The 13,138-nt window shown below is 46.4% G+C and overlaps 1 protein-coding gene across 1 annotated transcript in view; it reads right to left on the bottom strand.

The window, feature by feature from the left end:
* The window catches only part of TFRC (transferrin receptor), a 661,121-nt gene that overhangs the window by 461,648 nt on the left and 186,335 nt on the right, over positions 1-13,138 (bottom strand). The gene's annotated exons all lie outside the window — the stretch shown is intronic.

Below are 13,138 nucleotides of genomic sequence, written 5' to 3'. Positions count from 1 at the left end.
GATCTGAAGCATCTGTGTGCATGATCCGAGTGGGTTGCAGTGGTTGGAGAGGAAGGCCTGGGTTGTGCTTTACCCGAGTACACCAGAGTATTTCCTTTTTTGGCAGGATAGAAGGGGCACAATATACTCCAAAGGCTGGTTGTGTTGCTTCCAGATTGAGCAGAGGTACCACTGCAGCTTCCTCTTCCTCATGTATAATCTTGCTTACAGAAGCAATGGTGGCTGCCATGTAGCCCAGAAGCTTGAGGTACTGCCTTGCAGTCACTCTGTAGAGTGAAATACCAGGAGATGTCCCGTCAAGAAGGTTACTTTTGGAAGAGGTAGGTATGCCTCCATGAGATCTGAGCAGATCCTGCACCCAAGGAACACAATGTCCTGTGTTGTTGAAGATGGGATTTTGGAAGGTTTATCTGAAATCCCATGACTGGAGCAGGGTCACCACAAACTGATGTGCCCTTGCAGTACTTCTTACCTGGTAGCCTGGATCAGCATGTCGTTCAGATAGAATATGAATATATATTCCCTTTGTCCTGCAGCAGGTCTCCACAGGTGCCAAGCATGTGTTAGACTCTGGGTGCAGTGGAAAGAGCAAAGCAAAGGGCAAGGCAGAACACTGCAAGTGAGAAGAGCCCACCAAGAATCTTAGTATTTCCTGTGGGAGGGCCTGACTGGGATGTGAAGATGAACATCCTTTATATCCAACAGCCAGGAATCCTTGTGGAATAATAAAAGTTAAAAGGACAGTCAGGGTTAGCATTTTGAAGGTAGGGATCTTTAGGAAAAGGTTGAGATAGGAGAGGTCTAGAATGGGTCTAGATGGTCTGCCCTTCCTGGGGACCAGAAGAGCCTTGAATAGAAACCTTTTCTTTCTAAAGAGGAAGGGACTGTCGCTATAGTATCCTCTCATCTAATAGTGTCTGCACTACTGGTTGTTAACAGGTGCAGTTGCTGAGTAGGTGGTCTGGGTATGCCCTGACAAATCTGAGGGGAAATACAGGACATGAAGTAACCGTTTCAAAGGATGGACAGCACCTATTCGTCCGAGGTGAGAAGGGTCCAAAGATGGAGGCAGGCAGACAGGTACAGAAAGGGGGGGCAAGACTGGCAGGTAGTCAGATGTTACCTGCCCAGTCTTGAAAGGGAGTCCTCTGACTAAAGGGAGGAGTTGCTCTGGGCAGAGGAGGTTGCTTCCTAGTGAGCTTACAAGACCTTGGATGAGCAGGTCGGGAGTGCTTCCCAACAGTTTTGGAAGGAGTTTCTCTGAAAATTGGGAATTGGCGAGACAGGTAAATGTTGAAGGTCTGCATTTCTTTGTCTTTGTTGTAGAGATTTAAAGAGGTCTACCACCTTAGAGTCAAAGTGTAAAGCATTGTCCAGAGGGGCATCTGTGAGCTTTGCCCCAAAATCATCTGGCAGGGGTTGTAAACAAAACCAGAACTATCTGCTCAAGGCAGCTGCATATGACCTGGCAGAGGATTTAGCAGCATCGTAACTACACTTGAATGTCTAGTGATCTGGGATGAAAGAGCCAGGAGAGAAGACAACCCTGCCTTGGCAGGGGAGTCTGGAATATCTGCCAGATGTTTGTTAGCAGATTGTAAAATACTACTTATACTTGGCCATGTGGGTCTGATAGTTTGTGGCTCTAAAAGCCAAAGTAGAAGTACATTTTTCATTTTGCCCAACCTTTCCATTGTCTTGCTGTCTTCGGTCAGTTGGGAGAATGGTGGTAGTGGGTAACAGTTTGGTAGCTTTGTCAGTGGCAAAGTACAGTTTTGTACCAACCATAAATGTAGATGTTAGTGTTCACCCTGCTGCAGTCATCACACTTGGGTTATCCTGCAGTCAGGCGGTCCCGCAGTCTGCCCAAGTTCCAAAGTCTTGGTCAGGCGTCTGCTGCTGTCGCTTCCTCCCCGATGTCAGTGCGCCACGGGTATACAAGAGGCATCAGATGCCATTTTATTCAGTTTTTCTTGCCCCAGATGTCAGGTGCCCCCCCAAATAGCTGGCTACTACACATTGCCAATAAAATAAGCAAAGAACATACTAAGCATACCTTCAGCTATACGCAAATATACCAAGGTTGCATCAGATAGAAAGGTTCAGCTAGATAAGAGGGGATGGAGGGAGGGTAACCTGGACTGCAGCAGGGTGAACACCAACATCTACATTTATGGTAGGTACAGAACTGTACTATGTTCATCATGTTACCCTGCTGCAGTCACACGGGTTGAATCCCAAAGACAAGGATGGGTGGTGGAGTTACAGGATTAGAGAAGCTAGTAGGCCCTGCAAAACTGCAGTGGCAAAGCCAGCTCTAGTCTTAGGGGTAAGTGGTGGTGTTTGGTGAAGGTGTGCACTGAACTCCATATCCTTGGTTGGTACCCCCCTGAGAAAGGCTGTAGATTTAGCTGCAGCCCTGGTGGAGTGGGACCTAATGCTTTCAGGAACTGGTTTTCCATGATGTGCAACAGAAATGTATACAATGTCCTATCCATTTTGAAATGGTCTGCTTTGAGATAGCTGGTCCGATTTTCGGAAAGCTTTAGTTCTATCCAAGTAGTAATGTAGTTGCCTGTGAATGTCCAAGGAGTGCAGGAGTCTCCTTTGTTCTGGGGGTTTGGGAAAAAGGTGGGTAAATGGATGGTTTGGTTTAGGGCCACACTGGATACCACCTTTGGCATAAAGGAGGGGTTAGTTCTTAGAGACCGTCTTGATGAAAAATCAGGAAAGGCTCCACTGCCATTAGTGCCTGTAGCTCTGAGACTCTTCTGGCTGAAGTTATTGCTAGCAGCAGGACAGTTTTCCATGATAGAAACTTTAGATCAGTTGAGAAAGCTGGTTCAAAAGGCGGCAGTGTAAACTTTTCCAGCACAAAGTTGAGATCCCAAGTAGGTGTTGGGGCTCTCCTGGGTGGTATGTTCTTGGCCCCTCTGAGGTATTGTCTTCGGAGTGGATGTGAAAATAAAGGAGGATCCGTGTTGTAGTGAGCTGAAATCGCTGAGGCGTGCATCTTAAAGATGAAAAGGAAAGTCCTTTGTGCAACATTTCAGTTAAATATTGTAGAATCTGAGGAATGTCTGGCTCTAGGGGATTATGGCCTTTAGTCTGGTTCCAGGAGCAAAATCTTTTCCATTTGTCTGAATAGGCTTTCCTGGTGCTGGGCCTCCTGGCCTCCAGAATGACATCCATAACTGCTTTAGATAGAAGAGTTGGCTGGTTGTTTAGGTGATTTGCCATGCAGCCAGATTTAAAGTCTTGAGCTGGCTGTGTAGGATCTGACCGTCTTGCTGGGTGAGCAGGTGAGGAATTTGTGGTAAAATCCATGGTGGTCCATGGGCCATGTTCCTTAGTACTGGGTATCAGTGCTGGCGTGGCCAGTCTGGAGCAATGAGTATCATTTGTGGCCTCTCTAATCTGACTTTCAGCAGTACTTTGCTAGAAGAGGCAGTGGAGGGAAGGCATACACTGTCAATGTTAAATGAATGAGGGCGTCCACTTTCCAAGCTTGTGGGTGGAATGTCCTTGTGCAAAATTTTTGAAGTTGGTAGTTTTGGGGGTTGGCAAAGATCTGTCTGGGCGTCCCCATTTTTGAGTGATCATTGCAAATACTTGTGGATCCAGTTTCCACTCGTGGGGATCCATGATGTTTCTGTTTAGGTAGTCTGCCAATGCGTTTCTTTCCTGGCAGGAATTGTGCTTGTAAGTGAACTTGGTAAGTCAGTGCTGTGTTCCACAAGGGCATTGCTTGCCTGCATAGAGGGTAGGAGTGTGTACCCCCTTGCTCGTTTATGTACCACATTACTGTGGTATTGTCTGTCTTTATTATTAGTTGTCCTGGGTGTAAAACGTCCTTGAAAGCTGTCAGGGCATTTTGTACAGCTAGCATTTCTTTGACTGATGTGCAGATGCCTTTGATTTGTAGTCCATTTGCCTTGAATGCACTGTCCTGCCATGTGTGCTCCCCAAGCATAGTCCGATGCATCTGTTAGTTTACCTGGCTGTGGGTAAGGTAAAAGGCTGACCCTTGTTGAGGTGACATGCCTGTGCCCACCATAGAAACTCCTGTTGAAGGCAGGGAATGAGTGGTATTGTTTCCAAGCTGTGGCTGTGTTGAGTCCATACGCTTTTCAGGTACCATTGAAATTTCCTCATATGCAGTTTTGAAAATGGTATTAGAATGCAAGATGCCATGAATCAAGGCCTGCAGAATTTTTCTTGCAGGGTGTTAGGTCTTCAATGCCATTTTGAAGTATTGAGTCAGATGTTTGTCTGGCGTGAGATAAACCATCTGGGCCATTGTATTCAAGCTGGAACACAGGAGTATTATGTTCTGTGAGGGCACTAGTTTTGATTTCTTTTCGTTTACTGTGTACCCTAGGCAACTTAGGTGTTTGACAAACTCCAGATGTTGTAAAAGAATGTCCTTGCTTCCTGCATGAATGAGGCAGTCGTCCAAGTAAGGGTATATTTGAATTCCTCTGCAGTATGCGATTACTGGTGCCAGGCATTTTGTGAAGACCCCGGGCGCAGTAGATAAGCCAAAGGGCAGTGAAGAGAATTGATAATGGGTTGAACCTGCAATGAAACGGAGGCATCTTCTGCAATTTTGTCTGATAGGGACATGCAGGTATGCCTCCTTGAGGTCCAACGTTACTAGCCAAGCCTTCTTGCCCCACATGGGAAGAAGCTGCTGTAGTGTTAGCATCTTGAACTTGGGTACTTACAAATAGGTGTTTAGGATTGAAAGGTCCGGAATGAGTCTCCGTGCTTTGTCCTTTCTGGGGACTAGAAAAAGTCTGGAATAAAATCCTTGTCCTTGCTCCTGTGGAGGTACCCGTTGAATGGCTCATGTCCATGAGAGCTGTAATTTGTGCCTCTGCCCATTGATTTGGTGGCAGGTTTGGCATTCCTTTTATCCTTGGCAAGGTGTGAAAATGGAATCTGTATCATTGTGAGACAATGTCTAGGACCCATTTGTCTTTTGTGATGATGTGCCAGTTGTCTGCAAAAAGTGCTAATTTTCCTCCCAAGGGAGCTGCCAAGAGAATTTTGCTTGGCAGTTTGAGGGTTAAGTCATTGTGTTTGTCTTCTTGAAGTTTGGGGCCTGTCTTCTCCTTTCTGGGTAGTGGCACCCCATTGACTAGGTTTGTAAGGGCCTTGTGACTGACCTCTACCTCTTGGGCATCTGTATTCACCCCTCTGATCTGTCAGAAGCTGGAAAGGACCAATTTTTTTGTTGGCCAACTTCTGCTGAAACAAGGGGGGTTGTACCTGTAAAAGTCCTCGACTGTCTGCATAATTCTCCATTTTCATTAAAACCTCTTCAGCTTTTACACCAAATACATCCTGCTGTAAAGGTGCATCTAATAATTTTGCTTTAACATGATCAGGCAGGGCTTGTTCCTTTAACCAAGCATGTCTACGTGACAGACAGTCACAGCTGCTCTACAGGAAGCTTCCAATTGATCAAATCCACATTGTAAAGTATGTTTGCCCACCTGTTCAGCTGCATGCAACAGATCCTGCATTTCCTTGAAGTCAAACTGTTCAGAATGCATGCTCATCTTTTGTTTTGAGACATTGGGAATTGCTGATATTTCAGCATGTGAAACTGAATTTAATGCTCACATAGCAAAAGTAGCTGAGGTGTATACCTTCTTTCCCCACCTTGCTCTGGAGTCCCTTTCAGAGGGTACAGGACTTTTAGCCACAGAAGCCTTAGCCCCTTTGGGACCCTGAGAAATTGTTTCTGGGTCAACAGGGCTTTTATAAAGGAATGTGTGTGAGTTGCGTACTCTGTAGTATCTGTCTGGTTTGGCTGGAGCAGGAGGTAGTGTCTGGATTTAGACTAGATTCTAAGTAAACATCCACAATGTCTAAAACTGGAGGGATAGCAAGTGGTTTGTGCTGGGGAAGTAAAAGGAACTCTGTGCCTTTTCTTTGAATCATAGTAGTTCTGGCCTTCCCATTGGAAATGTTCCCTCATGGTATGTAAAGTTTCACCAAAGGAATAGTCTTCAGGGGGAGATGCTGAGGGGATAGTCTTCAGCATCAGAATCTTCATAAGGGGGAAAGGAGTAATCCCTGCTCCTCAGAGGAGTCTGAGGAAATTGAAACCTGGTCAGAGGAGGCATAATCCTCTTGTCTAGCCTTTTGTCTTGGGGGGGGGGGCCCTGATTAGAGTAATCAAATCTTCAGCCATCTTAAGCATCTGTTTCTTAGGCAAGGGGCCTTGAACTGGAGACGGACGTACAGTCCTTTTAGGTTTTAATGGAGTTAAGCTTAGCATACGATTTAATGGTGAGTAGTCTGTCTGAAGACACCTTCTGCAACCAAAGGTGTTTCCACTGCACCGGGTTCTCCTCCTGCTATGGTGTCAGTAGGGCCTAAAGATGGCTGCGTTGGCCTAGTACTCTCGCTTTGAGAATCCGAAGCTGGCCAGTGCTCCAATTCTGCGGTAGTCAGGGGCTGCAGAGGCACCTCACTGAAAACCGAAGAACCGGCGACAGGCCCAGCAGAGGCCTCAGAGTCTGGCTTAGTTCTTGGCAGTCTTATCTTTGCGTTTTTTATGCATGCTGGTTGCTCTGACGGCGTGGTATAATTAAATTTCCTACCAAAGTAGTGTAGAGCGAAATCAAAACGCTTGATAGTTCGTTTATTGAACCTAGCACAAAACAGAGTGACGTCGTGGTCTGGGCCTTGGCAAGGAATACAATAAGAATGGAAGTCCTTACGAGGTATTTGCTTCCCAGAAGAAATGCAATTGTTAACTTTCTGATATCAGACTGACGCAAGAAAAGGTTCCCCAATGGGGTACTTAAGCTTTATTTCGGACTGAAATTAGATTCGAAAATCTCAGGCGTCTGCCAACCGGCACTTGCGAACTGCTTCGGGCACTGCGTAAGAAAGACTGAAGAAAATGGCGTTGGATGCCTCGTATACCACTGGCGCACTGATCAGGGAAGAAGCGACAGCAACAGACGCCAGACCAAGACTTGAGGTCTTCTGTACCTCAGACATTTGAGGATTCCCATTTAGTGTTCCTTCATCCTGCTGATTGCTTCAGTGAAGGTAAAGTCTTCAGCTGGGAAATCGGGGTCCAGTGACTCTTCCTCTGGGGAGGAGTTGAGAATTACACGATAGATTCCTCAGAGGAATCTGAAAGGACCCCCTCTTCCCTAGATGGATCAGAAGGCAGAGGCCTAGGGCTCAGGAGAGGACGAGCAGTGGAGGCAGCAACAGCCAGGGTAGGACTCAGTGGCATAAACTCTACAACAGAAGAAAAACTGTTGCAAAAAAACCACGATTGGAGGAACTCCCTGGTCAGCCTCAGTAAGAAGCTGCAATCCCACAAAGTCCTCCAAAGTTGGTTACGGGGAGAAAAAAAAAAAAAAAAAAAAAAAAAAGCCATGTAGATGTTGGTGCTCTCCTGAGCAGTCTTACGTTCTTGGCCCCCCTGAGGTATAGTCTTATGAGTGGATGTGAAAATAGAGGATCCGTGTTGTAGTGAGCTGAAATCGCTGAGGTGTGTTCTCAAAGATGAAAAGGAAAGTCCTTTGTGTAACATTTCAGTTAAATATTGTAGAACGAGGAATGCCTGGCTCTAGGGGATTTCGGCCTTTAGTCTGGTTCCAGGAGTACAGTTTTCCAGGTGCAAGGTTTCAGAGATGTCTTGGAAGCTGGTTCAAAGGGGGCAACGGAGTTTCTCTAGAAGGTAATTCAGATCCTATAAAGGGACCAGCCTCCTGGGGGGGGGGGGTCCTGAGGTGTAGCACTCAAGGAATAACTTGGAAGGGAGACAGGAGGCTAGAGTAAGAGGCAGACAAGCTGAAATAGCAGCAAGGTGTGCTTTAACAAAGGAATATACCAACCCTACTTGCAAGAGTTCACACAGATAGGTCCCCCTTAGTACTGTCCTGTCCTCATTTTGCAAAGGGTCTAGCTGTCTGACACCATATGGAGAACCTCTTACACTGAAGGAAACCCAATACTAGGAGATCTCGTTTGTCTAAGTGGAAGTGTCTAGAAGGGATCAGAATTCTATCACCCACAGGGTTATATTCATATTCCAGGTGGGGATAGATCACGGATCCCTTTTCTTGTGTGAGGTCTACTGAGGTAACTTGTGGTGAATGCACCTGGCTAAGTGCAGGAGAGGAAACCAATGCTGTCTTTGCCAAAAGGGAGTCACCAGGAAGATTTTGGTTTGTCCTGATGGATTTTCAGCAGGACTTTTTGAAGTAATGGGAAGGTGGAACACATACAGAAACATCCCCTTTCATGAGATGGAGAAGGCATCTGCTGCCCTGGCTAAGGAACTGAGTAGCCTAGTGAACAGTGGTAGTCTGTTCAGGGGGGAGGCATCCAGATCTATTTGGTTTACAACCACATGTGGACAATATCCAGAAAAACATCTGTGAGAAGCATCCATTCATGGGATTGTGACATGGATCTGCTCAAGATGTCTGCCTGAATAGTCTGAGATGAAGGGATATAAACTGACTGCAAGGAGATTCTGTGTTGGGCTGCCAGGTCCCAGGCCTGGAGAGCAAGTCTGCAAAGCAAATTAGTATGTGAACAGAGGAACCAAATCCCAAGAACTATAGTACTGTGAACAACTTCAGGAGCCCTTGTTTTAGGGCATGAAGAACGGCAGTCAGGGCAAATAGGATTGCTTTAATTTCCCTGATATTGATGTGTTCCCACCTGAAGGTGTGGGACCAGGAACCCTGCAATTTCAGGTTGCCCAGTACAGCCCTCCCAGCCAGATCTGAAGCATGTGTGTACATCTCCTGGTTAGGGGAAGGGTTTGGGGGGGGGGGGTTCTAGGTTTAGCATTACCTGGTTTAAGCACCACTGCATCTCCTTCCTCAGACAAGGGAGGAAGGGGATGACCAAGTCCAATGGGTGAGCGTTCGGGTCCATACGGACTTGGAGGTACCATTGCATGTAACCTAGTAGCCTGAAGTACTGTCTAGCTGTCAAAGTAGTGGCTTCGAGGATGGTGGCCAGACATTGGGTCAGGGGTTTCACTTTCTGGGGCAGGAGGAATGCCCTCATAACATCTGTTCTTATTCTGCACCACAGGAAAACCTGGTTAAGGGAAGGACTTGGGATGGGCTTGGCAAAGTTCATGTTTAATCCCAGAGCCTGCAGGAGGGAGATGACTGGAGCTGGCTCTCCAGTAATCTGGAGAATTCCACTTGGATCAAGTAGTCATCCAGGTATGGAGAATTCTGAATGCCTTCGACTCTGCAGTAAGCCACCACAGGAGCCATGCAGTTGGTGAACACCCTTGGAGCAGTAGTCTCTCCAAAAGGAAAGGCCAAAAACTGAATGTGAGAAACCAGCAACACACTGCAGCTGGGCCTTATAGGTATGTGGAGATTGGCCACAAAGGATGCCTAGGTGGCTAGAAATCCCAGTCTTCAGTAAAGGAAAAAGGATTTGAAGAGTAAAGCATGCAAAAGGTGGGGACCTGTAAGAACAGGTTAAGGTGAGATAATCTAGGTCTCCAGGATCCAGCCTTCCTGGGCAGCAGGAAAGTCTTGAATAGAACCCCCTTTCCTTTTTCGGCCAGAGACTAGTTGTATGGTTACTTGGGAAAGGAGGCCATCTATGACTGGCTGGAAAAGGTTGAGTTGGTCTTTGGGTGGATGGGGGGATTCCTCTGGGAGAAGGGGGGATAACCCAGGATATGAAAAAAAAAGTCTATGATTGAGAAAACCCACTTGTCTTAGGTAATGAATTGCCAAAGAGGCAGACATGTGAGCGCCTTGGGGACAGGGGAATAGTCTTGGGGGAAGACAATGAAGGCAGGTAGTCACAGGCTACCTGCTCTATCCTGAAAGGGAGTTTTCTGGGCAGGAGTTTGGTCAGACAGAAGGGATCTGCTATTTCCTTGGGCCCTTTCTGCCTCTAGTATGGGATACTGGAGCAGAGCATTTCCTAATGAACTGACTGGTAGTTCCTGTGAAATTTGGGAACAGGGGAGACAAACAGGTGTTTTAAAGTCTTGCAGCTCCTTCCCTTCCTGAAGGGCCTTACAGCTCAGCTACTGTAGATCCAAAAAGGGCGGAGTTATTTAGGATTGCATCCATTCATTTTACCCTCATGTCATCGGGCAATGACTGAAGCCTTATCAGTAATATCTTGGGACTGAAGCAGCTGATCTTGCAGAAGCTTCTGCAGTATCATAGCTGCAACGAATAGAGTGCCTAGTGACCCGTGATGACAGATTGAGGCTAGAAATTTCAGCCTTGGAAGGAGAGCCTGGAAGATCAGCTAAGAGTATGGTGACCTGGGTCAGAAGTGCCAAGGCATACTTGGACATGTCTATGAATTTACTGGCCTGAAGGTCATGGAAGTGTAGACTTTCTTACCAAGGTGCTCCATGGCCTTACTGTCCTGGTCAGAGGGGAGGACCGAGGTAGATTGCTTGTCTGTGGAGACAATGGCAGGGTCAGCTACAGAGCACTTTAATTTTGCCCCTTCAGGGACCTTGTAGAACCTGTCTGGCTTCCTGAGCGCAGGTAGTTGGGAGTCTGGCTTAACTGAGGCTGCACTGAAAGCATCCAAGAAAGATGGTAATACTGGGGGGTTTGCAGAGGGAACAGGGGTGTCCATCTGCAGGAGCTCACATCTTTTTTGTACCTCAAACATTTCTGAGGAAACCCACTTGAAAAATTCCCGCATTTTGGAAATTGCCCCCAAGGTGAGGTCCTACATTGGGGAATCCGCCACAGATTCGTCCTCTGGAGAAGCATATCCAAAGAAAAGGCATCTGTGAGACAGGAGAGAGAATCCTCAGAAGAGGAGTCACAGGAATCCTCCGCTTCAGGTAGGATGACATCCTCAACCTAAGGCCTGGGACTGACAGGAGGGCTAGCTTGTGGGGAACCAGGCACAGCAGGCCTCAGAGCCATGAAGGCATTAAATAGGCCCTGTGAGAGCCTGCCAATCTGGTTGGCTTTCAGGAGAGGGGGAGAGAAATTCTTGGAGTTTGATTTTTTTTTTTTTTTTTTGAAAAAGGCGGCTCAGGAGGCGTAGGCCCTAAGGGAGGCTTAGTGTCTTAAGGCCTAAGTTCCTTGGACTGAAACAAATGAAAGACTTTCTGGGCAGCCATAGGAACCTGTGGTTCCCAGAGTTACAAGGCAATGTTTGCAGACCCTCCCGGGATGTGCCTTCGGGGTTCTGCAGCATCCCGAGGGGTACCTGCTATACCTGCAACAGCAGACCGAGTACTCCTCCAGGCGAACATGCACAGGAAGAATGTTGGACGGAGGGGCAGCAGTAACAACTTCAGGCCTGGAAACCTTGGTCTTAGTTGGTTCTATGGACTGACCAGATGACCCTTCCATCTCAAATGGAAAGAGTTTAAGACGCTGATTTTCTAAATATATATATACTCAAGGCATGCAGGTGGCCATGTAGGATTTTAGGCACAAAGGCCTGACAGATCAGGCAAGAAAGATGGTAGTGCGTAGGTCCTAGACAGACAAAAGCAAAGCTCGTGGGCATCCTTATGGGGAATCTGATGACCGCACTTTCCCTTCTTGGATAACATGAAACCCTAACAGGCAAGTAGAGACAAATCAAAAATGACCCTGACAGGGGATGTTAGAATTCAGAGATCTGAAGCGAAGACTGCATGAACGGTTATGTTCAACTGGGAGCTGAGAAGTTGAGGTAAGGTACGTGCAGACGTCCCTTATGGCCCATGCACTCTGGGCCAACGTCAGACATGCTATGAACCCAGCAGTGATTACAAGCTTTTGTATACTGGCCAGATGTTCGGGTAGCAAGAGAAAACCCAAGAGTTTGGAACACTGCAACATGAGAATAGGACATCAGACAGACGTGTACAGCACCTCCCTCTCTGAAAACAGTATGAATACTCCATAAGCTACAACAGGTGGATGAAAGAAGGATTCAATAAGAATGAAGATATTCTTATCTTGTATACTACCCATCAAGATCAAGAAACAGTATAGGATGGCAGCATGCATCAGGATCGGATCACATGCCCACAGATGTGGTAGGAGCAAACCTTTTAGTCAACAGCATGACCAGACTAGACAACTGCAACAAAGTTCTAGGATCCAGGTGCTACTCCAGTATTTAAGCTAGGAGACTCAATACTGAATTCAAAATGGCTCCAGACTAGGGCTGAAGTGGGATCCTAACCTTGGATGCATTCAATGTTTGGAAAAGGAAAAGTTTCTACACTAGTGGAAAAAACCCACAAATCCAGAACATTCACAAGGAAATAAACTACTGGCTGACTGGTCCATTGAACACAAATGTATATGTGGGGACCAAGAACTAGAACACTCACTGCCATCAAGTGCAAAAATATGCATTTACTCTGCCCTACAAAAGCCAAATCTCAAAAGTTCCTTGGCCTTCTCTAGGGTTAAGAAGTAGCTCTTAAGAATCCAAGTTGTCCCCCATTAAGCTGGGGAAAGGCACTATACAGTGAGCTACAAATTTTTACAGTCAATGGTAATTTCAAGGAAATTAAGGCAAAAAACAAAGCTAGCGCCATATTCAGAATTCTGGAAAACTGCAAACTCAGAAACCCCAAATATCAATGTGACTAAGCAAAATTTCAGAAGTATGAAAAGCTGAAGCAGTTTTGAGAGAAGTGGACAGATTCTCTTCTGCTACTGATGTCATAGCACTTCACCCACAGCAAGCTTACCCCCCCCCAATTAATCTATAGGAAAGGGGAAAAAAAATGAAAAGTTGAATGCTTTGATCTTCACTACACTGCTTATGGCGATGAAAGCTCTTCGCCACCAGCCAGTAAAAACAAAAAAAACAAAAGGGAGGGGTAAGCCAGTCAAACTGGAATACCTGGAATGTAAGACATCAGATGATCAGCTGCCATAAGGGACCAAAAACTGAATATTGCTAGGAGGGGCATGCCAGTTGTGTATCTGATGGACTGCCATCCCATTAGTCTGGTTTCAGCCTTGCATCACTGAACCTCACAGCAACAGTCCTACACCCCCTCCCAGACCCTAAACTCTATGTAAGCAGATTCAAAACATAGATGAATTCAGTAATACATGCAAGTATTCAAGATTTAAAGATTGAGAGCACACATGCATATTCAAGGAAACTGTCAGAT

The sequence above is a fragment of the Protopterus annectens genome, chromosome 4.part1 (assembly GCF_019279795.1).
Source record: "Protopterus annectens isolate FY-2018-M chromosome 4.part1, PAN1.0, whole genome shotgun sequence".
In the NCBI taxonomy this organism is placed as follows: Eukaryota; Metazoa; Chordata; order Ceratodontiformes; family Protopteridae; genus Protopterus; species Protopterus annectens.
The sequence above is the reverse complement of the archived record's forward strand: the minus strand, read 5'-3'. Positions and strand labels throughout refer to the sequence as shown.